Source organism: Electrophorus electricus, chromosome 5 (genome assembly GCF_041902795.1).
Source record: "Electrophorus electricus isolate QZ-2024a chromosome 5, ASM4190279v1, whole genome shotgun sequence".
NCBI lineage: Eukaryota > Metazoa > Chordata > Actinopteri > Gymnotiformes > Gymnotidae > Electrophorus > Electrophorus electricus.
This window is the reverse complement of record NC_137501.1, coordinates 14,743,038-14,770,929: the sequence shown is the minus strand read 5'-3', so window position 1 is coordinate 14,770,929 and position 27,892 is coordinate 14,743,038. Positions and strand designations below refer to the sequence as shown.

General features: G+C 40.9%; 1 protein-coding gene and 1 non-coding gene across 2 annotated transcripts in view; both read right to left on the bottom strand.

Moving 5' to 3' along the window:
- The window catches only part of LOC113569091 (uncharacterized), a 207,949-nt gene that overhangs the window by 61,126 nt on the left and 118,931 nt on the right, over nt 1-27,892 (bottom strand). The gene's annotated exons all lie outside the window — the stretch shown is intronic.
- On the bottom strand, nt 20,855-20,926 carry trnae-uuc (transfer RNA glutamic acid (anticodon UUC)). The gene has a single exon. It is a non-coding gene; the product is annotated as a tRNA-Glu (tRNA).

Here is a 27,892-nt window from a genome sequence, read left to right as displayed (position 1 = left end):
CTTAGGACACACCCCTGAGGAGCTCCAGTGCTGAGGGTGAGGGTGGATGAGGCGCAGTTGCCCACCCGTACTGATTGTGGCCTGTCTGTTAGGAAGTTGGAGATCCAGTCGCACAGGGATGTATGCAGTCCTAGATCCCCCAACCTAGTAGTGAGTAGGGAGGGGATGATAGTGTTAAATGCTGAACTGTAGTCGACAAATAGCATTTTAACATAATTTCCCCTCCCTTCGTCCAGGTGAGTCAGTGTAGTGTGGAGCAGATGTGCAATTGCATCGTCAGTGGAGCGGTTGCGGCGGTATGCAAACTGCAGTGGGTCCATGGAGGCAAGCAGTGAAGATGTGATGAAGTCTCTGACTAGCTTTTCAAAGCACTTCATCACGACTGATGGGAGGGCGACAGGGCGGTAGTCATTGAGGTCGGAGGGTCGAGGTTTCTTCGGGACGGGTACGATGTTGGATCGCTTGAAGCTGGACGGGACGATACCGAGCGTCAGGGAGAGATTGAAGATGTCGGTGAATACCGGGGCTAGCTGATCTGCGCAGGCTTTGAGGACCCTCCCGCAGATACCGTCTGGTCCCATCGCCTTCCTGGTATTCACCCTTTTAAACACTCTTCTCACGTCACTCTCCGTGATGATGAGAGCGCGCTGTTCTATGGTGGGCCCCGCGCATGTGCCATTGGCGCTGTTAGCATTAGTGCTGTTAGCATTAGCGCTGCTAGATGTAGCCTCGAAGTGAGCGAAGAATGTATTCAGCTCGTTCGCCAGAGACTCATCCGCACTCATCAGTCCAGAGGGTGGGCTCCTGTAGTCCGTGATCGTCCGTAGTCCCTGCCACAGGGATCTAGAGCCACTCTGCTGGAACTGTGACTGCAGTTTCCTCCCGTAGCGCCGCTTCGCCTCCCTCACCGCTCTGCGCACTCCGTATGCTGCAGACTTGTACTTGTCCATGTTCCCGCTGATGATCCCCCCATTGTAGGCAGCAGTGCGAGAGTTCAGAGCCTCGCGGATGGTTCTGTCCACCCAGGGCTTCTGGTTGGAAAACTTCTTGATGGTGATTCTTGGGATCGTGTCGTCCACCAGTTTCCCAATAAACCCTACTACCGCCTCCGTAAACTCGCTGACATCATCAATGCTGCGCCGGAACATGTCCCAGTCCGCGTCATCCAGAGCGTCCTGCAGAGCGGCCACCGATTGGTCTGTTCAGCGCGCGACCTCCCTCTGAACCGGAGCTTCCCGTTTCAGCCTTTGTTTATATTTTGGTAGGAGGAAGATGGCGGCGTGGTCCGACTTACCAAAGAGTGGATGAGCTAGTGCCTTGTAGCTGTCCTTGTATGGGGTGTAGCAGTGGTCGAGTGTCCTATTTCCCCTGGTGGGGAAGGTTACGTGCTGGTAAAGGTTGGGCACTGCACGCTTGAGGTTAGCGCTGTTGAAATCCCCAACCACGATAAGTGCAGCGTCCCGGTGTTGTGCCTGAAACTGTGTGAGAGCCTCATGAAGTTCACACAGTGCAGTGTCCAAGTTGGCCTGGGGTGGGATGTACACGGTGTTGATGATGACCGAAGTGAACTCCCGGGGAAGGTAGAAAGGACGAAGCTTGAGGGCGAGCAGCTCCAGGTTGGGTGAGCGGGAGCGGGTGAGAGTAACAACATTGGCATTGTTACACCAGCTGTTGTTTACCATCACACACACTCCGCCGCCTCTCGACTTCCCCGAATCTGCCGTCCTGTCCATGCGGTGAACCGAGAAGAACTCGGCCGGCTGGATAGCGTGGTTTGGTACCGCTGGGTTCAGCCACGACTCGGTGAAGCAGAGGAGATTGCAGTCCCGAATGTCCCTCTGGAACTTTATCCTGGCCCGGAGGTCATCGAGCTTGTTGTCCAGAGACTGGACGTTGGCTAGCAGGATGCTGGGTAAGGGAGCTCGGTGTGCCTGAGCTCTCAGCCTGTTCCTGACGCCGGCTCGCTTCCCTCGCGGCCTTTTCCTCGCGCCGCGTCTTCTGTTCTCCCTCAGGATCTCCGTCGGCCATCTTGGGTCCGGGGTTACAGACGGCTTGAGGTGAGTGCTATGTAGATTAAGAGAAATAAGGGCGTCTCTGCTGTACGAGATACGCGCCGTGGTGTGTAGAGAAGGGCTGCGGAGAAATCAGGGGTAGCGGGAAGAGCGAAAAAGATAGCGAAAAAAGTGCCAGGTGTGGACGGAGCAGTCGTGACGGCAGCCGACCTCACCGGCGCCATCTTGATATTATAACACAATCTATATGTGCTTTTACTTTTAAATGAAAACAATACACGTTTACCACAAAGGGTACGTAGATGCACCTGCTGTCTTTACAGCCACCGTACATGACTCCCTGTCCACACTAATGTTACCTGAGGGTTGTACGGTGCTACAGTAAGCAGACGACATAACACTGACTGTGGAAAGTGAGCAGACGTTCAGAGGTTCTACAAGACTACTGAAACACCTGGCTGATGAATGTTTTAAAGCTGCACTTGATAAACTGCAATGTTTAAGTGTCTCATATCTCAGTTTTATTTGATTATATTAATAGCAGATATTGCATTGTTGCAGATACTGTATCACAGAAGTTGCAAAAACTACTAAGTTAATATTAGACGCATGTTTAATTTGTGTCGTATGTATTTTGTCAAGAGGCGATACCTCGTTTCTGTTTTCCAACATCAATAAATAGTGACAGAGTACACAGCCTGTCATGATTAGTCCCTCCCAGCTTCCGTGTTCCGTGTTTTTCCCTGTCTTGTATACCTTAGTTCCATTTCGTGGTTTTGTTTTCTCTGATCCCCGTTTAATTTTCCACACCTGTCCCTCGTTTCTAGGCTTGTTAAGTTCATGTATTTAAACCCTCTCTTGCGACTTGTGTGTTTGCTGTTCATTATGCTTGTTAGGCTTTGTTGCGTTTATGTGTTTGGTGGTTTTGTTATTTTTCAAGCTCGTAAGTTTGTTTCCTAGTCTCTGTTATAGCCTGCTTCCCCTGTTTGCCTTCGTGTGTTTTGTTTATTTAATCATGTATCTCCATGTTGGCTCTAAGACTCTGATTTTGGATTTGCCCCTAACAAATCTCGTGCCTGTCTGCCTCCTTACCGCTCAACGTTACACAGCCGCTCAGGTCGACAAATTAACAAGTGTATATAAGCTAATGTTGCCACTTCTCTTCCTCTTCCCACAGGTCAACCAAGCTGTCCTTAGAAACCTGGAGACAAAGCAATAATACGTTTGAAACTGGGAGAGGCCTCCATGGACCTCCATGTACTGTGATTGCTGTCATAAGGACAGCTGTGTTAACAGATGAAATACCTCAGTGGATACACGCTAGTCATGTTAAAGAAGCTAGAAATAGTAATGCCCTCCCCCCTCCCCGATTAAAATAGTTTGATAAAATGTTTGTTTGTTTTTTGTCCTCTTCTCTGCGTCTCACTTTCTCTTATATAAGCTTTAATGAACCCTCCACTGGTGTATGAACGGGGTGTCGGTCATTTCCTGCTGATAGATGGTGTTGACCGCTGATGAGGTGACCTCCTGGGGGATGTTTACAACAGACAACTGAAAATAACCGCTCTCCATTGTCCCTTGTTCAGACTTTCTTATCGCCATCTACGACTCATCTTATTCTACTGTCGTTGCTAAATCCCCAGTCAGCTAGTTGTAAAGTTAACCGTTCAAATATAAAATGAAGATGCAGACTTCAGAATTAGTTGAAGAGAACAGCTGGTCCTGCAGGTTAACATGATCAAGCATTATTGAGGCACCCTCTGGAGAATGTTTAACAATCAAACAAAAAAACTCATACATTTGTCAGAAGTGATTATGTATTCACCCCACCTTTTTACATACTAGTGTTTGCATTTGTCACCATTCCATCCAAACCATACATTAGCCAACATATGCAAACTGATATTCAACACCCATACCAGTTGGAACCCCACATTCTAAGATAAAATGTCTAAAGAATGTTTTCTCTACAGTTCTGAGCCTGGTGGAGAGGTCATATATCTTACCTTGAGGTCCAACAAAGCCTACCCAGCATCCTTTGCTAAAGCCTGCAGAGGCTTCTGCCCTGTACACAAATCATTCTGAAAGAACACAGAATCTCTATACTCCCTTATGTTTTATGTTATATATGTCTAATGCACTGTTAGGCTTCTTTTCCCTATTAAAACTCTTTATTACCTCACTACCATCAAGAGATCAGCAGCACTTCAAGATTTACTGGCTAAGAAAAGCAATTAACAAAGCTTAGACAGGTATTGTGTAACACTTTGTGATAATTGATTTAATTGATGCATGTTGTTGTTTTAGTGTTATTAACCTAATTCAGGGAATATTACAAAAAAAATCCTAATGTGGCTAGATGCCAGGGAAACACATCTTGCACTTTGTCTCTGGAAATAGCACATAATGTTACCAAACATACTCCCTGCATTATTTGTCAGGCCTTTACTTCTGAATGGTATGCAATACCTGTAGTTCCTGATCAGCCTGAGGAAGGGAATGGAAATTCTTCATCTTGCAGAATACCCAGACTAGTAGTGTGTTTAGTCAGTATAACAGGTTATTCCTGAAATTACTGTGATTTTCCGAGTGCTCTCACTAAATAGATGTTAATCATGGTCTTTCTATAAGTCAAAACAGTGCCTTTATGTTGTGTTCATATGGTGAGTCTAAAGTTTTACTGCTCTTCCTGACACTGGTTCTATTGCTAGTTCTATTGCTTGTGTCTCTCATGTCTTCCAACTTGGCAGCAGTGGAGTTTGAACCAGTAAGCTCCTGACTTCAACTCAAGTACCTTAACCACTGAGCTACCACTGATCAGTGCTCCTACTAGCTATAAATGTTAGAATTTACAATGTTGGATACTAAACTATTTAAAAAACATTTTGGAACATTTATTTATTTCATTTCCCCTAACCTTTGACAGCACGGCTAGTCCAGACCTCTGTATGCATCTTCTTTCCCCTTCTCTCTGAACAAAGAAAATAAAACACATTGAGAAGAGACTAATTGCCTAAAGGATAAAAAAATAAAACTCCATATATAATGATAAAAGGAAAAGGTAAATAGATAACAGTAGATGTGTTAATATAAAATCAAAAGTCATCTAAACAGAACTCAATGCAATAAGTGTGTTTTGAGATGTTTTTGTTTTGTTGTTTGTTTGTTTTTTTGCTTTCAAGTGCTAATGCCATCATGGGTTGCTAGACCTTGAAGACATTTAAAGAATAATAAAATAATCTTAAAACATTTTTAAAGTTATAAAGCCTATAAAGGTGTTTAACCCTGATTTTGCTGCAAAAGACAGATGTCGTGTTCACACTGCACAACTGCACTGCTTAATGTGATCTGCTTACATTTGGCAGATACGCTTATCTATAGCAGCTTACAGTTTCAACTATATTACAGAGGTAGGTCAATATAGTGGTAGGAGTTTGATTCAGTTCAGTTCAGCTCACTCTGGCTTTCATTTCTGTTTTGTTTTCTTCAGGTTTTGTTTCATTGTCCCTAATACCAACTTGTGCTTGTCTACTCATGTCTCACTGTCCTCCTTTGCTTGATGTCACAACTTCATTGATACCTAATGTGAATGTTGGAAGTATCACATGTTCTTTGAATAGGAATCAAACATCGTTGCACTAATACACTGGACTGATAGTGGACTCTGCCGAGGTACACCTACCCCTGATGTCGTGATGTTACTGAGCCTCATCCTGTCTCACATGCCTTGGCTACTCCCATCATCCCCTGTTGTAGCCCACACCACCTCCACCCCAGCCAACTACTCTCTGTTGCCCTTAATGGACGTTCTCTTGCAACTTGGGTCTCGGACACATGCACATGCACTTATAGAGAACATGTGATTCTACATGCTGTTTAGATTTGCTGTAGACTACAGAGGTCCATCCTGCCTAGTATGGACAGTGATCAGTGATCCAGGCAGCCAGTGAGAGAGGTCATTATTACCAAATAAAATCACCAAGAAAATATATTTTTGTAAGCTTTACAAAACACACAGGTCTTGAAGGAGCACAGGATATGACTGAATGAACAAAGTTACATTTATATAAATCCTTTCAAGGAACATACGATGGTTTACAACGAACACACACAGCGTCTACATTCAATCACATGCTGGATATTGTGTTAACTTGTGAGGAAAAAAAGAGTATATTAGAGAAAGATAGTATATACTAACAGTCAAAATGATTTATTGCTTGATTTGATTGATTTGACAGCTAGTTTTATTGACTTTAAAACAATTCTTTAATTGAGAAACAATCAAGTGATTAAAGTAAATAAAAGTTATGAGTCTTAAATGAATACGTACCACCCAGTCTATAATGTCCACTCTCCTCCGCTGCCGGTCATGTACTGATACTCAAACATGCGTACGGGTCTCAGTTGTCTCTCTCTCTCTCATTCACTCACCCCACCCACTCCCCTCCCTTTGGCTGATTCTCTAAGGAAGTCACACCTCCTCCCAAGCCCTTCTCCCTACCATACAGGAATACATCTTCTGTCAAAGATTGATATAAGGCCCCCTCACACAACCCTCCCGCCCCACTTCCCCCTACCCAGACAGGAATACACTTTCTGACAAAATCTGATATAAGGCCCCTCACCCAACCCACTCCCCTCCCATTGGCTGATTCTCTAAGGAAGTCACACCTCCTCCCAAGCCCTTCCCCCCCTACCCATACAGGAATATACTTTCTGACAAAAATTGATATAAGGTGTCCATCCCCCAAAAACCAAACTCCCCCCAGGGTCAGAAATACACTCGGCCAGAAAGTTCAAATTTTCCGCTGTTTTTCTTTCTCCTCAATCACCCGGTTTGACCAATCCTGTGCAGTGTGCAACTCCTCCCACAAAACCACACCCTCGTACCCGTTCAAGTTTAGTTGTACCCCCGGTGTTTATGTAGGAATCATCAAATTCATTGTTTAATAATGAAATAATAATACTATCGAATAATGTCAACAATAACCATAAGCCCGTACGCACCTAAAAAGCGATTCGCTACTAAGGAAAGAATCAAGAAAATGGCATAGGGTGACTCAATTCATTATTGGGTATTGAAAGATAATCGTAATGCGGGGTACGTTTTTGATGTGGAAAAAGTCAAAGTAACGCTTTTCATTATGTCGGGGTTGGGTGAGACGCATTGGACACGTGCTACAGAACAAGTGGTGTTTGATCACTATGACTGGAAAGAGTTCAGAAGATGGCGCACAGAGTTTGACTATGTTAACGAGAAAGAGCTATGGTGTTCCGGGGGTGTTGGCCAACATGAATGGAAAAGCCAGAGACCTCCATACGGCACGTACAACGTCAATGCGAAGATGATCTCCGTGGGTGAGGTAGACATTTGTTTCTCAGTGATTAACAGCCGTAAACGTCACAAACTTGGAGCGGGTATCGGGAGAGATTCAGTAGTGATGTAGCAACTGGTTTCAGCTGCAAAAGTCTTTCAGTTTGATTGATATGTTATTTAAACAGTTGAAACATGTTTTGGGTATTGATTCTTTAAAAGTAAAAATAAGTTTGAAGCGGACATTCGATGCCCATACATAGAAGTTAGTGTCACGTGTCAAAGGGAAACTGAGCCCGGTTTTACTGCCAAAAGCAATAACCCCACCCCCACACCCAACACCCCGCCCATCTAATATAAATAGGGGGGCATGGACTCGCCGAAACATTACAGCTCGATATGATGAGTCTAGTAATAAGTCTCGTATTCTGTATGCCTACAAGGAACTCATATTACGAAGAAGTGGCTCTTATAGGTGTGAATAATAAAGAGAGTGGACCCTCTGAAACAAGCTTTTGTGAAAACATGAATAACAACGAAACCGATGGGTGCATCAACACACTGGTGCTGGCGGTTGTTCCAGCTGTGATTGGGAATCTGATGTATAAAATTATTCATGAAGATTTGAGAGAAAACTGTTACAGTTGTGCTATTGACCATCCTAGTCAGCATCAACACATGTGCCTGTATGATCCAGATGAATCCTATTTCAGCTTCAACGCACCTAAATTGATAAAAAAACTGTTCAAGCCATGGTTCATACACACACTGTCCAGAGCTTTGAAGCTGTGTGGCATTGAGATACCGCCATCCTCTAGCAAGATTCAGGCTATTGCTGAGGTAGTGGTAACCGACCTGCAGGAGGAACAGAACATTAAATCTGCTCTTAAAGAGTTCATAGAAAAAAAACGATAGCGTGTGTGGGGAGCAGGTTCACGAAGACGTCGTGGACTACTGGAATCTGCACGAAAACCTGAACCCTGGTGATGTCATGTTCCTTCTCATATGTTTTAAATCCCCGATGAATGTAAAAACGGGCATCTAATATGTATATTAACCTATGTAATTGATGTTTGTGTTTTGAAACTAAGTAACGATGAAAAGGTTGATGTATATAAAACCTTTGATTGCATGCTTTCATTTTTAGTTGAACATAATGTAAACATAACCTCTTTTGCTGAAAATATGCTAATAAAACCATAATCCATTCTAGTACTGTCTTCATTGTGTTTCAATCATTTCGCCATGACTGATCGTCTGCTGAAAAATATTTACTATACTCCCTCAAACCCCGGGTCCTATGGAGGGGTCAAGAGTCTGCAAAGATCTGTGGTAGATGAAATAGGTAAAAGGGTTGGTAATCAAAACTGGTTAGCAGCTCAGGATGCGTACACACTAAATAAACCATTCTCTGTGAAATGTAAAAGAAACAGAGTCATTGTCAAAAAAAACATAGATGAACAATGGCAGGCCGATTTGTTGGACATGACCAATATAACAGAACATAACGGCAACATAAAATTTATGCTAACGTGTGTAGATATACTTTCCAAGTATGCTTGGGTACGCATGATGAAAAACAAGACCAGTGCCGAGGCCTTTGTTTCAATTTTAAAAGAAGGCAGAGTTCCTAAAAAACTTCAGACTGATGAAGGGAAATCATTTTTTAATAAAAGTTTCAAAACATTAATGAAAAAACATCAATCACTTTGCTACCAGAATGGGACAAAAAGCATCAGTGTGTAAATGGTTCAACAGGACGTTGAAAACCAGAATGTGGAGATACTTCACAGCCATCAATACAAGAAAATACATCGATGTGGTGCAGGACTTGGTTCATGTGTATAACAACAGCTATCACAGCAGCATCAAAATGAAACTTGTTGAAGTGAACGAAGGAAATTCCTTCAAGGTGTTTAAAACCTTGTATGGGTTGTTTCAACTGAAAAAAGGTGGAAAAACTAAGATTGAACTTTAGAGTCAGTGAAACCATCACAATTTCACGATTAAAAAGACAGTTTGAGAAAGGGTATGAGCAGAACTTTACGGATTAATATTTTACCGTTTCTGAATGTCTAAGGAGACACTCTCCCATATACAAATTACAGGATTTCGATGGGGAAAATATACATGGGACCTTTTATGAACAGGAGCTGCAAAAGGTTATAGTGGGAAAAGACAAAGCCTTTAAAATAGAAAAGATTCTATCTGAAAAAACTTGGAACCGAAAAAAGATGTGCTTGATCAAATGGGTTGGGTGGCCCGATAAGTTTAAATCCTGGATTCGGGCTGAGAACGTCCTTAACATTGCAAAAGGTTAAAAGGGGTTGCTAAAATCAAATGAAATTATAATCCAGTCACCATGGAAGAGAACGGATTCTACGTGACTCTACCGTGCAACACCTCCAAAGACATTTACCCTGATAATAAGACACAACCAAATTTTTGAAGCCTATAAAGTTGGTGGGGGGATGGGAGGTCACACTCACCAAGGTATAATATCCATAAACGTGGTACTCTCTGAAGGAACTGGATATGGAAAGTATCTTTTTTGTTAAACTCTCTGCAGAAGGAGAAGATGGTGTGGTATGTACATGTATTCTGAACCATGGGTATTATAAAAGTATAGAACATCTGGTTAAGGAAATGAATAAGGAGATAAAAAGTTTAGATCTTGATCTAAAAATAGAATAACTTTCCGTCAAAAACAAAATTCGTCTGATGACTAACAAACCCTATTCGCTATGGACTCAAGAAAACCTCTCACACATTCTGGGATTGGATTATAAACCTCTCACATGTGAGGATCCAAAGGCAGCATTCCCCACCGACGTTCACGCAAGGTTTTACACCATGTTCGCGCATACGGATATTATACAATATCAGAGAGTAGGGGACATTTTTGTTCCTTTGCTGAGATGTGTACATAGAACTAGGAAGAACAAGGAAATCCTCACTTCAACATATGACAAGCCACTCTATGTACCTATTAGCAAATCTTTCATAAATGATATTACCATTGAGGAGAAATCTGATCAAAACATTCATATATCCTTTCTGTGTGGGAAATTTATGGCAAATCTTCACTTTAGATCTGCAAAACACCCATTTCGTATCCGAATAAATAAATAAATAAAAACTTGAAAAATAAATAAATAAATAAATGTAAATGATCTACAAGCACCATGCAGGGAACGGACTTCACAGGTTTGCAGGAACCCCAATTATGTATGGTTCCAGCTTGGTGGTATATTCAAAGTGCTTAAAGATCAGGCTATGTCCATCAATCGGCAAGAGTACACTGCTGGATATACCCTTATAGCTTTTAATCTATCCCCAGATGATGATTGCTGGCAACACTTGTCGTTAATTAATAAAGTTGGGTAATATGAGACTGCTCCGTTCCTGAGGACCATAAATCTTGTTTTTTATTATTTAATAAAGATTTTCGTAACAATAATATTCATTAATAGTTTTTGTATTTAATCAAATTTCAACCAAGCAGAAAGGGGTTTAGAAACAGATGGTCTGAGAATAGAAGAAGAATCGTCGCTATCGGGTGACGAGGGAGTAGTGGGTGAAACAACCAGTGAATACAATGATTTACATTTTTTAATGTCAGACAGTTTTCAACGAACACCATCATTAGGAATGGTTGAATACGGAATATTTAATTTGGCTATGGCAGGCAGCATTTCGTATCACCCTAAAGGTCACGGGCCATCGGATATCTTTTGGGTCGCGGTTAAGTTTTCAATCAAATCCAACATGTGCGATCCTTTAACGGTTACTCCTTTGAAAATAAACTCTCCTTTGTCATTCCACGATGCTACATCATTTAGCGATTTTGTCCATGATGTAGGAAGCATTTTTTGTAGCTCTCGCAGGAAAATTACTTATAACCTCTTTATCGATTTCATCCTCAACCATTTGACTGGCTTCTATGATGCGGTACCAAATGCATCTTCTCTGCAGTATCCATTTTAATCTTTGCGCGATGCTATCAAACTGCTTATAAAGGGTACGGCTGCGCTAAGCAAGGGTAAGAGGAAACCTCCGGACTGATTAATAGCTTTTTCTGTATCTATAGACGTTCTTTTATTAGCAAACAGTTTTATCCACTTTTTATGTCTTTTCAAAATACAGACGAGCCGTCAGAGGGATTAAAGTAGCCACAGAGCCACAGAGTAGATTAAAAGCCAATTCGCAAATGGAAAGTATGAGATCTGCCGACACCTTGCGTAATATAACCTTTCTCTGCCAGGGGGATGACTTATAAAGGGTATTCAGCATTGATTTGAATTTAGTCATGTATTTCTTTTCAATATTTTAAAGCTTTTTTTCTTAGGAACGTACACCGCAGGGGTCTCCCAGGAAAACGTGCTTGACATAAACAAAGGTCTTCTGGCGTCTGAGCTTTCAAGTCTACAAATAAATACCTGTAAGGTCTAGAGGTGGCGTCTTGAAAACATTCCACAAAATATTTGGCATTTCCCGGATACATCTGACGAGCTAATACGCTGACCTGTGACTTGTCTCTGGGGTTCTTAAATAAAATCATGTAGTTTGCGTTCAGGTTGATAGTTCTGCTGGTAATTCCCTGAAAATACAGATTCTGTACCAAATACAATACACTCATGTTCCTGTCATGAGTATATTTTGTAAAAGCCCTTTCTACTTCTTCGTTCTTACTGGCATTATTCATCAAATCATCTAGAATTAGAAGGTTAGTCTTGCTGAGGGGAAACAGTTCATCATCACACAAAGATTCTGGTATTCCCTGAGCAAAATTCATGTTTATTTTGTTCATCAGCTCATCATACAGAGATTGCCAACACGTATAACATCATACAATGTTATCAGGAAATTTAGACAATGTCTCATTACAGTTTTCAAGTAATGTTTAGATGAAAAAAGATTTTCCGCTATTGCTCGGACCACAAACGATACATGAAAATGGTACTTGCATTCTAGCATCAAAACAATGAGTAACAGACCTTTTCTCAATAACACTAAAAAATTCAAATCCTGTATACAATCAGAGTCCTGAAATTGGGCAACAAATCCCGTTTGTCATAAACCATCCTGAATCTTTTCATTTGTGATTTGTTTTTCAAGAGAAAGCCCTTTTTCTCTCTCACGATTTGATTGTGGGTGGTCGTAAGTACTCTAGTCTGATCACTGTTTTTCACACATTCGTCAACCAGTTCTGTCCGAGATTTCAGGTTTACGAGTTTAGTATTTGAATAGTTTAAAGTGATACCCTTGGCTTACATTGTTGTTTTACCTTGGAGAGTCCTATACCCGTATGTTTTAGGTCCTGAGCTGACAAATTCTACAATCTCGTCACCACAGTCCAACTCACTTGTAAGACCCCCCACGTAATCACCCAAAGGCGGTATCCAATCACCTTGATGACTTTTGAAGATGATGCTATCCGTGTCTGTGTACAAGCGACGGTCTTGTAAACGATTTATGAAATTGTACAGCTTGAGCCTAGCATACGCGGTCGTAAAAATACCTATGAACACGTTAGCGTACCCCGGTTAATAGCACCTGATGTCCTTGTGATGCCACTGCACCATTGCCACCTTGTTGTTCAGAAAAGAGAAATGACTTACATCATACAGGTTTGAGAAAATATACTCTAAAAACTCATCAGGATCTCTGATCAAAACCGTGTTTGTCCTGTCTGGTTTTTGACACATCTTACCCCACAAAGAATTCATCGCGAGTTTAGCTACAGACCGCTTGGCCAGGTTGGTTGAAATTCTCTCTTCCTCCAGCTTAACCGCTTCGTTCTCCTCATATTTTTGAACATACTCCTTTTTTGTGGTTTCATCAACCACCCAGGAAGGATAACCTGAGCGCTCTTGTTTGGTTTTCAAAAACATTTTAACGTATTCTTAAAACAGATCATTTGTTCTATTAGGAAAGTGCCAAATCTCAAATCCTTTCATCACTCTGTACCCCTTCTGCAGAGCCGTCATCAGCTCCACGCTGCACCGAGCATCTGTCAGGGCCCTCTCCTCATCTCCATGATCACAGCTACGCTGTTGTTGCTCAGCGCAGGTTCTACAGAGAGGGAACAAGAGGTTCTTCTTTACCCGGTAGGGAAGAACAGGGGCCCACAACCCCCTGGCAGGTAAAACCTTTACCTTGATGATGCTGAAGTAGTTTTCCAATGACCCAAAGTCACGATAAAAGATAAGGGGGTGACCTATGGGGTACATTTTTACCTTATCCACATAAGGGTAGAGGGAGGTAAAGTTGTAGCAATTGATTCTTTCACCAGGTTGAGCTGTGTAATAGAGCTGCAGGGCATTGGTACGACCCCCAAACAGAGCATCCCGAGGATTTAAGTGCTCTGGAAAGTCAAAGGTTTTGAGAAACTTTTTTACATCATCATTCTTTTTCATGTCATTCCATTCATGTTCCCACATGATGGTGACAGACCAATTTGTGAATACACTGCAGCGTCTGAATTTTATTAATATTGTTCTTACAAATGTCTCTGAAGGTTTCTGAGGCTTTATTTAAAGGGTGTGGCATGTATGATGGAAAGCACGTATCACATCCGAGATAAAAGCAGCCAAGAAACTCGAACGCTTTGCGCATTTTACCATCTTCAAAGTAATCATCTACAAAATAATTTCCGATCTTGGCTTCCCCATTGTTAAGTGCATGTTGAATGGGTGTGTTCTGTCTGTCTGTGACGTACTTTAGCCATTGAATAGACGGCGTTCAGAAAGATTTCTGACAATTGACAATTGAATTATATAGGGGAGGGATGGCCAAAGTGTTTTCATGCAGGAAAATGGTGCGGAATATTTTCATGCATACGGATGCTATGGTAATCAACTTGAATCTCACTCAAAATTTTACACTCTGTTTTCAAAATCTTTACATTGTTACGGCAATATTCTTTAATCTATTTTCTGAAGTCAAAGACTTTATCAGTGACCCCACATAGTTCTGATTCTCTAGGGTGTTGTAGAAGTGGGGGAATGTTCCTTTTTTTGCATCTGTAAACCTTTTGGAACGGTGCTAAGTTTCATAGGTAGGAACGAGAAACTGTCTATGAATCTCTGCTGATAAGCAGTGTCTTCAAAACACAAACTTTTCCCCCTTGTGCTATGATAGTAGGAGTAACCCCTTCTTTCACCAGATAATTCAACAAAAAATAGGAATCATAACCTCTTGCATTATGTGCTACGAATGTGTACCCTTCGAATTTTCTTTGACGAAACATTTAAAAAATGAAGGGGGAGGCACTCTTAAATCAGCCTCCCAGTCAAACAGACTCAACTCCTGACCCCCGTCATCCAAACCATCTTAGAAAAAAAAAAACATTTATTCAATTATTCTAATATAAATGTGATTAGTAATAATGCTTTTAAAATTATAATTACATGGTGATGGTGGCCTACAGGTTAGTGGTTGAACAGCTTGAATAGGCCTAGAGTTATTTAGATGTAGGTTATAAGCCACAGTGACCTCTGCATACATTTCTATAGATGTCGCCGGTTGCATGAGGTCCCCTGAAAAAATTGTGAGCTCCACCGGAGGGCTCGATGAATAGTGGATGACGGTAGCGGGATTCGCCCCTTCTGCCTCTGTGTGACAAATTAAAGCACTGCATAAACTTTTAGACAAAAAGTGGTCTTTTAACATATGTTAGATGCACTCTAGAATGAATTACCTTGTATCAACTCATTCAGTATTTGAACTGTTTCATCATCTTCTGTCCTTACATCTGCTGATAAAAAATAACAAAAAATTAAAATGTATAAAAGTTCACAAATAAGAAATTACCTTGATCAGCAATTCTCTCCACAGATTCAAGGAACCCGTGAATGTCTGAACCAACAGAAATACATAGAACAGTATTATAGACCATGTGCAGAAAAGATCATCATGATTGTATCCTTTATACCAATCGGCTAATTCATAAAATACCTTCGTGAAAGAACATTACTATTTTCCCCCTAGTTTAGCTAATATGTGGTGGTGAAAAAAGACGACTGACCGACGTATTCATTTTCTAATATGATTAATAATTTTCAGATCCTGACAGTGCAGGCCTTATAGGTTTGATCTAGACCTGAAATTAATTACTACGTTAGGCCCCAATGAGTTAAATCATACAACGCACGATAAAGTATTTCAACCATTAGCTCAAGAAATAGCTAAATACAGGTCAGCCTTTTTAGTAACTTATATTAATAGAAGTTATAACATGAATGGATAAATAGAATGTACCTGTTGATAACGGTTGAGTCGTGTCCATGTTTGTTCTGAGGTCTTGGCAAAAGTTTGCAGATGTATCGCTTACAATTACGGCTGTGAACTAAAGGAGTGAAGTACCATAAAACACAGCTTTAAGAAAGAATGGTAGGTGGGGGAAAGAGATGGTTTACGTATGAAAGCAGTAAATTACAATCCACCCCTCCCCAACACCGCTCACATATGTGGAATGCACTGAAAAATGTTAAGGGCCCAACATGTGATAACGGACAGGTACCTTGTGTGATAAAACTTATAGAGTAAACACATTTGGTTAGAGATCACAGAAAAAATAAATAAAAGGAAACTTTATGATGTTTTGTGAAAAGTTTACATATTGCCCTGTTTGAGTACATATGGCAGATAAAATGTGAGGAGGTGTGAGAGTGAGAGAGAGAGAGAGAGAGAGAGAGAGTGTCAATGACCCCTGACTGCAGAGTGTGTGTCATAGAGGATACTGAACAGACAGAGAAAGTGGAGAAAGACTGGTGTAGTATGAGACTGAAAACCTTAATTAGTTGAGGGGGCCTTATATCAGTTTTTGACAGAACGTGTATTCCTGTGTAGTAGGGGGAAGGACTTGGGAGGAGGTGTGACTTCTTAGAGAATCAGCCAATGAGAAGGGAGTGGGTGGGGTGAGTGAGTGGTTGAGTGAGAGAGAGAGAGAGAGACACACACAACTGAGACCCATACACGTTTGAGTATCAGTACATGACCGGCAGAGGAGCAGAGCGAACATAAATGAATACGCACCACCCAGTCTTTAAAGACTCATAATTTTATTTACTTTAATCACTTGATTGTTTCTCAGTGAAAGAATTTAAAAAAAAAAATCAATAAAACTATTTTGAGGATGCCTCATTGTGTTTTATTTTATTTTCATATATTATGTCACATCATGTCATATATCATATCATATAACAATAACAATTATATATATATATATATATATATATATATATATATATATATATATATATATATATATATATATATATATATATATATATATATATGTATGTATGTGGGGGTGATGATTGACAGCTGTCAAATCAATCAATTCAAGCAATAAATCATTTTGACTATTAGTATATATAGTATATCTCTCTCTCTTATATTGTGTCCCCTTTAAACATTTGTTATATCCGTGTTAGTGTTCACAACATCAGACTCTCTACACATCCCTCCTCCCGCTTGTCCACTCACTCCAGGATGTGGGCTTTGTGCTGGTGTGCGAACAGCATCTGCAGGCAGTGGTCAGTGAGCTGACAGTGGCTAAGGTCCAGTTCTGACAGCCCTTCAGAATGTTCCAGAAACAGTGCCAGTGACCTACAGGCCTGCTGGTCCAGCCAGGTCTGACGGAGGATCACCATCTTACCCAGAGCCCGGGAGAGAGCCACAGCGCGTCTCACACACTCCACATCAGTCCCCACACAGAGAAGAGACAGGAACTGGAGCAGCATGGCTTTATTGCTGCTGAACACACTCAACATTCTCCAACATGTAGAGTCACAAAACACTAACACACTCACATAACTACTAACATTAATGCTATTTACACACATTTTGTTTCAAATGATAAAATTATTTTCCCTTTTCCAGAATGTTTCCCTACTTTGTGTGGTGTTGAGTCAGTGGCTTACTGAAGGGTGACTGTGTGTAAAATGGGGAAGAGTTGCCCTCACAGCCGTGTAGAGTGAGCTGTGTGTGTGTGTGTGTGTGTGTGTGTGTGTGTGTGTGTGTGTGTGTGTGTGTGTGTGTGTGTGTGTGTGTGTGTGTGTGTGTGTGTGTGTGTGTGTGTGTGTGTGAGAGCTCTCTGGATGACCATGGAGACGACTCTGCAGTCCTCAGTGCTCAGAGTCAGTGTGTGTTTCTGTGTGTCTGCTGTGAGGTCCAGAGCAGAGCAGCAGGAGAAATCCAGTCTGTGCTGCAGAGCGAAGAGCAGATCTGCTGCTGCTGCCCCCTGCTGTAGTTCAGAGACACTGTAGCAGTGGAGCAGCCTCAGCAACAGCAGCCTGTCAACACGGAGAAAACAAAACACACACAGACAGTGGCAGGGCAGTTAATTTCAGGTTAATATAAATATTTCACCTAAATTTAACAATTTCCTCCAGAAAGTCATTTTATTCTGAAGTAAATATCCATGGATATTGCTGATTACCTGACAGGAGTCTCAATAAAACCTAAATGATGCTGGCACAAAATGACTTTTGAGGAAACTCGTGAAAAACACATAAACGTACATAAACGTTTATATAACACTCCCTAAACAGACCAGTTCTGTGTTAAAATTCTGATTGTGAGAAAAGTTCAAGCCTGAGACGGGAGACGTGTTAGAGCAGTGGCTCAATGCTCTCCAGCTCCGCCTTTGGTATGGAGGTGAAAAGCAGGCTGAGAGAGACTGCTGTGCAGTGCTGGAGGGTGAAGCGCAGGGCAGCACAGTGGACAGAGTCCAGCTCTCTGCTGTTCAGGTTGATGCAGTTCTCTGCTGAACTCAGCAAGCTGGACACACAGTGATCAGAGCCAGTCTGATAGATCTCTCTGAAGATGGACAGTACAAAGCTGGAGCTCAGCCTGGGGAGAACACACACACACACAGACACACATTTCCAGGTCTCATGCTGTACAGTATAATTAAAGTGTTTGGACTGTTACTAACTGTGTGAACAATCTGAGCCACACAACACATGACTGTATTCTCTCACCTTCTGATCTGAAGTCTGGCCAGTACAGGCAGAAGGTCTCTGGGGTTTTGCTACTTAATGTTGGGGATGTGTAGTGATCCGATGAGCTGGTTGAAGCTCGTCTACTTTGCCGTAACGTCACCCATTCGCCTTGCTGTCTGGATGCGTACTTCTAGTGCTAGAGTCTTCTCTGTCAGACTAACAATTCATCTACACTTCTCACAGATAAAACTGCTACTAATGACGAAGAATAAACATGCTGCATTCAGTGCTCTGAACCAGAACATAAGTCATGATGAAAAGCAAAATGTTAACATTACTTATGTTTGTGGTAGTTCCTTAGATATAGTTTGTGATGATAAAGTAGCTTTCCATGGAATTTACCAGTTTCCAGGTAGAAAGTAATTAAATACAACGAAAAATTTGTTAAACAGATAGAGAGCAGTAAGAGCTAGTGTGTTTCAAAAACAGGAAGCTTCCTTATGAAGGAAAGAGGTTCTTATGAACCTCAGCATTTTGACAGCAAGTATTAACCATGGCTATAAAACCATGTGAATAATTCAGTTATGGGATTAATCCACAAAATAGAACATCAAATCTAATTATTTGGCCAGTACAGGGTTATGCAATATTCCTTCATCTCAGCAAAATGCAATAGCTTGACTTCCTTAACTGATTAATAACTAAAAAATATCTTTCTTGACTATAAGAATATAGCTTACCCATTAGAAAGATTAAACATCCAGTCAGTGTGTATCCTGGCATGTTAATGTAAAAGGCAGCTCCTACTGGATTTGGGGAAAGTTTAGTAAAAGATTTCAAGTATCTGCAAAGCAGAAAACTGCCTATTCAACAGGCATGAATGATGTGCTACCGAAGTAGTTGTGTTATTTGCATAGCCTAATTAATATCATTAGATCATGTTCTATATTACCTATACTGTTATATTAAAATTTTGCTATTGCTTTTTTGCTTCACAATTGTTACACATAATTGCTGCACCTGATACAAGGATAGGAATTTCAATTTATTCATACTGGATAGAAGAATCATTAATGGCTGTTGAGCGAAGCACTTTCATTGAAAATTCATCCACCAATTTAATTTTTTTTTTTTGTTGTTGTTTTTTTTTTTTGTAACCAGAAACAGGGCACATCAGCCAGGAATACATTCCAGCTGTGAACACTGGCTGTGATTCATTACATTTTGGCAATTGTGAAAACAAACTGGATAATACTTCTAAAAGTAATTGTGTTTGCAGTTTATTTGCACAGTTACATGAACAACACTGGTAGCATAGTCAACAGGCTTGATGGTTTTCCAGTGCACGACACTGTGATATCAGGGCTGGCCCAAGCCTGTGTGCAGCCCTATGCAGAAATCTGAGCTGCCACTGACATAACATAGGTAAAAAACAAATAGAAATAAATACATGGTCTTTGGCACCCTCTTGGCGGCCTTAGCAGTCTCTCATTTTGCTTATACGGCGGGACAATTGTTCTGCTGTTATCCTACCTATTGAGCAGTCCTACCTAGATTTAATGCACTTATGTACATCACCCTTAGTCCAGGTTTCTGGTGTTTATTTTAGATGCATTTTTGGTTGTATATATTATAATTAGGCTACTGTGGACAATTGTATACCATATAGCTACAGCACCTGTACTTCACACACATGTAGTAATCGGATCTAGAAAGTTGCCAACCCTATTAAAATATTAGGTTTATAGTATAATATTTGAATTAAACAGACAAAGCGTTAATCACAATCATTTGCATGATGATTAAATCTTGAACCAAAAATGTATCAGAGAGCTCTAGTGTTTTTTACAGACACACACCCAATAAAACTGTGCTTGACCATCTCTTGCCCTCTATATCATTCTCTGCAGTTTACTGAGAAAGACCTGACACTGGGTAATGCCGTTGTCTATTCGAAGGCCAAAACAACAACAATCTTGGTTATCAAAGACTCACTCCACCCTGACCACAGCCTCTTCTTTTAGAAGCCATGAGAAAACCACCATCGCAGCTTGAGAGCACAAATCTAGCCTCTTAAGAGGTGTTATGTTCCACAAGCAATTCGATATCTCAATGCGGTCCACATGAAAGCAATTTTCTTTCCATGAGTGCAAAATGCACTTTTAATGCCTGATATTTCAGCCACTCATTTCTCTCACTACATGACAAAACTCTCAAAACCTTTCTCCAAAAGCACTGAATGTTATTCTAACCATTTATGGCCTTTCTCCATTCATGTACACAAAGTCCAGTATGATTCCAAATGTCATCAAAAGATATATCTGTTTGTAGCTGAGCAACTTATACAATGCAATCTTTCTTCTTTGTGTCAAATGAACTTAACAATTGAAACATCCAAAACTGGCTGTGTTACTTGCCAACATACTGGTGTTTGGACATGTGGGATTACTTGCATGTCGCTTTCAATAGCTCAGTTGGTACAGTAGAAGTAATAACTGTCGGCTCAACTCCGACTCACACAAACTTTATGTTTTAATGCAGAATCTGTCATTTTATATGAGCATAAAAAGAGGTTTTTCCCTGACCGGGAATCGAACCCGGGCCGCGGCGGTGAAAGCGCCGAATCCTAACCACTAGACAACCAGGGATAAAGCTGCAGACATTACATGACAAGACCATTTTTCAAAGTCTGCACTCCTACTATTCTGACAATGTTTGGATGCATACTGGACTTGGTATGCATGGGTGGAAAAAGGCCATAAAGCGAGTTATTTATCTTCCTCTTTGTTCTACAAAAAAATGAAGTTTGCAAGAGTCAGGGCTCTTTTTTACCATCTGGGAAAAGAGGGAACGCTGGTGTCACTAACACATGGAAAGAGCTGTTATATATTCCCCATTTGTCTCCTTAATGTTTCTGACATTTTAGCCACTCATTTCTCTCTCTACATGAAAACACTCTAGAAAATGTTCTCCAAAAAGTACGGAATGTTATTCTAAGTACTCGGAAAATAGTCTTTTCCTCCCCCTTCTGACGCGTGAACTTATAGACGCCCTTGATTGCACGGTGTCTCTGTAATTGACAGGGGAGAGAGCGTATGCCACTCCCTCTCTCCCTAAGAGTACAGCCAATTATGCTCTTCTAGACTCTCGGCCACAAATGGCTGTGACACCATCAGTTTCAAAGTTAAACACAACTCCTATAGTACTAATAAAAGCTTCACACTCAGCTCAGCTGGGGCATGGCAGACACTGAAGGAAACTCCTCACTTCACTCTCTTCATCTGACCAGTCATTAAGCTCCACTGGTTTCTTCACTGTTTGGAGTTTCAGCACTTCTAGGAAGAGGGAGGTCTTTCTCTCTGAGGTCTATGTAGCAGACTGCAGATGCTGACTGGTAAACTGGTTGTAATGCTGGAAGGACACTCCTGCCTGTTTGAGTCTCAGAGTCCTTCGCATGAGAGTACAGATCCAGCAGGAAATCTTGTTCATCATATGCATATGACATCAGTTTCTTTATAGGTCTGTTAATAGTCTCTCTCTGATGAATAGCTGGTTGCAGACTCAGGTTCAGCAGAATTTTTTTTTTTTAATTTTCCCACTTATAGGAATCTGTCTGATCCTGTGTTGAATCAAACCTGCAAACACAACAACCCATTTATTAAATTTTTTTCATTTAGGTTTGATTCAAAATAGCTTTATTGTCAAGACTATCCTGTATAATATTGTGGAATAATTAAAAGACAGGTTTAAAGTTTAATGCAAAGAAACAGCAAAGGTCATTTGAAGATGTCATTTATCAGAACACTGGACATAGTGATTTGTAATTTTAGAATAGAATCCCTTTATTTACTAAAGGTACACAGAAATGTACACAGGTACACAGAAACTTACTGTATGTAAAAGTGCAAGAGTTCAAAGCAGTATAAGTGCAGATAAAAACAACTACAGTGCCACTGCAGCTTTTAATGCTGTTTCAGTATCAGGGTCTTCAGGAAGGCTCCACCTGGCAACCCTGAAGTGCCTTGCTATGCTTAAAACTGCACACACACACACACACACACACACACACACACACACACACACACACACAAAAAAAACCAAACAAACACTCAACAAGGTGAGTTCTGCTTATTTGTTATTGGAGATTTGTTAAGAAGGCTGATCGCCATTTAAAATTAGATTTCACACACTAATTGTTACACTGGTGAGTTTGAGGTAGAGATGCACTTTCATTAATACTGCTTACACTGTGTTTCTTTACCACACGCATGGACGTGTTGAAGCATCTCATATGCATGGAACACTACTACTCAGAGCATTGGATGAATGAAAACAGAAGCTATCTGGCTCACACAATGTTTTAAATGTGCCAAGGGAAATTCCAAGTGTGGCCATCCTTGAGTGGAGTGGAAGATAAATACGTTTTTTGTCTTTCAAAGCAGCTGTAAGAGTTAGTGGGTCTCATGCAAGAATATTTTCATTATGCTACATTTATTTTGAATTCTTATAACTGTGCCACATCAGATTAATCTTTTAAATTCACCAAATTATCATAATGTTTGTCCATTTGTTCAAAGTTTGCATATAATACTGTGTATCTATAAATTATTGTATTTGATAATTGCCCCCAAAATGTCTTATAAGGCTAAGTGCCTTCCCTGTTTTCATCTCTGGGTAAAAGGAGCCAATTTCCTAATCTGAGGGATTAATAAATGAAAACTTCACTATGACATCATTAGTAGTGGAATTAAGATCTGTTAAAGGCAAGAAACAGAAAACCATGTTACTCTATTTGTTCATGTTGTCACATAAGATCCCCACTATCACGTAGATAAATAAGATATGGTCTGATAAATATATTAAAACACATAAATAAGATATGGGGTGATAATTATAGTAAAACACATAAATAAGATATGGTCTGATAGTTAGATTTTCAAAAAGCTCTATAAACCTTGATAATTATATTCATAAAGAAAAAAGGTGTGTAGTTGCGCTCAATCCAGGAAAAAAAAAAAGAAAACATATCCTGTAGGTGCATAAAGTAAATAGTAGAATGTAGCTTGCACATTACCAGAAGGAGAATCAAGAGGTTTTGTTAAGTTTTATTGGATTAGTGTGTTAGCTGTTGTGTTTGATATCAGCCAGTGAAACAAGATCAAGTGTTTCATATTTCAAGCTGTCGCCAGCGCTCAGAGCTAGTTTAAAACACGTAAATAAGATATGGTTTGATAGATTCAAATACAGTCTCACTAAAGAATGGCCATAAATGACTATAATGAGGTGAAGGGGAGGACAGATGAGAGAACATTTGTCCTGACAGGTGATGTTACACTGACAAGTGCTGGAATGGAGCCTGTTAATTTGGACATTGGTTGTCAATATCAACATCACAAAGTATTAATATTGCAGTGTTTTGGGATTTAAAATAGCATTGACATATGGAGGCCCATGTATAATAATAATAATAATAATAATATTAGTAATAATAATTGTTAGAAACTGGTTCAAAGTGACCAGTCCCTCAGGTTCGATCTCGTCCAAGTTACCCTCTGCCCTCTGTAGCCGGATCCGGAGAAGTCAAGAGATACTGACACCAAGGTAGTGAATCAAGAGAGTTCCACTTTATTGAGGAAAGCACAGAGTATATATGTGTCCTATATCTACTATCTAAATCTACAGTATGATGGGAAAAGTGAGGCATGTTCTAAGGGTCTACGTAGAAAGGAAAGAGACAAGGTTAGTAAAAATTAGATGTTCTTTGCATGAACGACCCACGAGCTGTTCCCTTGCCCGCCATTAGCCACTCCTGTGCTTAAAGAGAGACGGAGAGAGAGAAAGGGAGGGGTAAAGGAGACAAGAAGAGGGAGCGGATGACCTCGGGCGACCAGCTTGTGGTCAAGCCACCATGTCATGGCTGATAGGCAGAGACCTTGCGTTGGGTGCCTGAATAGAGAAAGGCTCCAGTATCTAACACTTCTAGGCATCAGCAGTAATCCCTGTATTTCTGCAGTATTCTAGATCATTGCTATATTGGACTCTAACCTATTGGACTGGCTAGGATGTATTCTATGAATAAATAACAAAGCACTTTTGTAAGTCGCTCTGGATAAGAGTGTCTGCTAAATGCAGTAAATGTAAATGTCCAAGGAAAGCCGACACTAGCAGGCAAACTGAGCATTGCACAGGCCATACTTGAAATTCCCACAATGCTTTTCTCACCAGGCGTATGTCGGGGCAATAACGTCAGTTGGTCCTACCAGACAATTATCAGCATGACGAGAGTCTTTCATATCAATAAATTCTGACAACATTTTGAAAGTGATAAGCAATGGTTAGTTCGAAAGTTATTCATAAACAAGCACGTTGAAAATTACGAAGCAAGAGACTTAGATCAGCTGTTGTCTCTATCGATGGTGTGGGTGACCCATGTGTTCTTAGGATGCAGGTAGGGTCTAACGCCTTCTGTGCTGAGTTGCTGTTTCCAGATTTTAAAAATAGAACATTGTTAAACAGCATCTGTAATAGTTAAGCAAAGTGTGTTATAAGTATAAAGTGTTACAGTAAGTGTTTTGGCCCCTGACTGCCATTAGGACAAGCCAAGACAACCGCTCACTACGTTAGCTTATCTACTTGTTAAATCAGCCTGAAATTAAGATACAGCTAAAAGTGTTGATTTTTATACTAACATTTTAACAACTTCAGCCAAAGTATTCAGAATGTAAATGTTTGGTCTAGCAGGTATGGCCCACAACTGATGCAGAGAGTGCATGACATGGCAGAGGGGATTCATGTTGGCAAAATGCCCTCCTACAAATTAGTCTCAAATACTGAAGCAAAAAAGAGGCCAAATTCATCTGATGGAAGTAAGTCTAAAAGGGCTTCTTGATGATGTTACCCTGGTGACTTGCATTCTTTCCAGATGCTCAACAACCACTAAAAGTAGTGCATTGCTAAAAACTACTACTTGTTGTGCTGGAGGTGTTGAAAATATGGTTTCCTTGTCATTGTCAGTTTGATTTTATAAGGTTCTACGTGGGTATCGATAGGAGCTGAAACTGTGCATGTGTTGCCCCTCTGAGGAGATGAGCCAATGAGGAAGATGCCCGTGTTCAAATTTGACTCTAGACCACGCTTTGAGCCGGTGCACTTTGTCAGCGGTTGAAGTTGCAGCAGCATTGGCGAAGTGGGACGCAATGGTGAGAAGGAGAACGAGAAGGATCTCAGGAGTGAGAAGCTGAACAGCGGCAAGCAGCGGGAGGCTGGAGACAAAGCCTCTCCTCTCCCTTCTCTGACACAAACACAGTCACGTGTTATATACTCACATAATCCAAAATCCAGCATCTTTTATTTGCTGTTAGCTGGCAAAGAGTAATCAGTATAGTCAGATTCCTTTAATGTAAACACTTGGGAAAATTCCTGCCATGATACCACTTTGGACACAGGGAAGATCTGATAGTAAATATTCTGGCAGGGACAGGCCATGACGGCTAAGGAAAGTTTATAATGAAGGTTAATTACACCATTCCATAAAATATAGATTCAGTTAAAATGATCAAACTTTTAAGTCATTCACTTTTATTTTTATGTAGTTAACCCTTTCTTACCAACTTAGTACAATGACAGGAGTTCATCAGAAACGCTCTCAGTGGCATTTCTGCTTGAATTGGCTTGACTTAGAAATGGTTGGCTAGAAAATTCCTTCCATGAGATCACTTTGGACACCGGGAAGATCTGATAGTAAATATTATGACAGGGTGAGGTCATGACTGCTTAGAAAAGTTTATAATGAAGGTCATGAAAGGTCAGTTTTAACTAATTGCAAAAAACTCCATGTAAACATTAGAATGGGAAAGTCAAATGGTCTGAGTGAAGCGAACTGCGAACGAGGCATGGACCAGACTAACCAGGACCAATATTTTGAAAGGGATCAGAGGAGGATGACATCAAGAATCATTCTGATGATCAAGTGGTGCACGGTCAAGCAAATTGCAGCCAGATACAATGCTGTTGCTCCAACTAACATGTCTGAATGCACAGGTCATCGTCCCTTAGCACATTTGGATGACCTGTTCAGATGACCTGTTTGAGTGTCATTGCTGTCTGAGGCAAACAGAACAGCAAAGCTCCAGTGGGCAGAAGAGCAGAAAACTAAACAATGGAACATCATCTTGTCAGATGTATCCAAAATTCTGTTGCACTATGATGATGGGAGCGTAAGAATTTGGCATAAGCAGCATGAATTAACGAGTCCTTCCTGTCAGGTGTCAACAGTTCAAGCTGGTAGAGGTGGCATAAAGGTGTGAGGAATGTTTTCTTGGCACACCATCGGTCCTCTGAAATCATTAGACGTTTGAACAGAAGGGCTTACCTATGTATTGTGACCGAGTGCATCCCTTCATGCAGCTGCTTAAACTATGGCAGAAGGACACTTTCAACAATACAAGAAACCCTGCCGCAAGGGTTGTATAATCACGGATTTGTTCCAGTATCAAGACAGCAAATTTTCAATGTTTGCCTGGCCTTCACAGTCCCCAGATCTTAATCCTATAGAACGTCCCTGGGTAAAGGTATAACAGGCAGTTTAGAACATGTCAGTCCCTCCAAGTAATTTAAGAGAAAATATCCTATGAAGATTGGACCAAGATTCTTGCAGAGCATTTTCAGCATATAGTGGAAACTATGCCAGAAAGAATTGCTGCAGTTCTGGAGGCCAAAGAAGGTCCAACATGCTATTAAATGGGTGTACTTAAGCCAGATACACTGTGTCCTATAATAGGATGTTGCTGGAATGTATGTGGATGTTGTTGGAATGGCCGCAGAGTTGCAGCAGCAGTACAGGTAGTCTGTGATCCTTTCCCCCATCCGAGTGAGTTTGCCCTTTTACATGGGGTCGAGTTATGATGTGAATGTTTAATTACACAGGATGGATTGTGGGTGACAGAACCGAACAGCCTTCAGGATTCAAATAGAGAAAGGTGAAACTTCTCCAGCCTTTGAGTTAATCACAGGACTATTGCATAGCAATTAGGGATAACAGAACAGCTTTCGGGGGGTTTGGGTGGGGTGCCTTATCCGCCCCTTTAACAGAGTAGTCACAATTCAAATTTCCCTTCTTCCATTGTTTACAAGGCATTATACATGTGGTTTATTTATAGTGCACGGAGTAATATGCAGCGAGTCTGGTCTGTCTGCTTTGGAAGAGAAACATTTGGCCAAAAGAGCAAGACACAGCCAGGAGGATGATTGCTAAGAGCACATCATAATATGCACCTTAAAGCTGTGCTCTACAGCTAGGTCCTGTTCCATGACTGCATATATAAATTTACTACTGACATTACCATTTATATCTGGCCATTTACAGTGCACTCTTGCTCAATGCAGCACTTGAAGCTGATTTTCCATTGTGTAGTTATTATGTTCAAGAGATGTTTGACCCGGTCAGGGTGACACACTTTAGTGAGGGCAGCAGTATCCTAGAGGACACTACAGACAGTGACGGAGACATCTCAGAGCGCGAGGTGAGAGGTTGAGTTTTTTGTTACTCTCTCTACGACATACTTTTCATGCCAGGTACTATTGTCCAGTTCAGCCCAATTTAATTTACTGCCTTG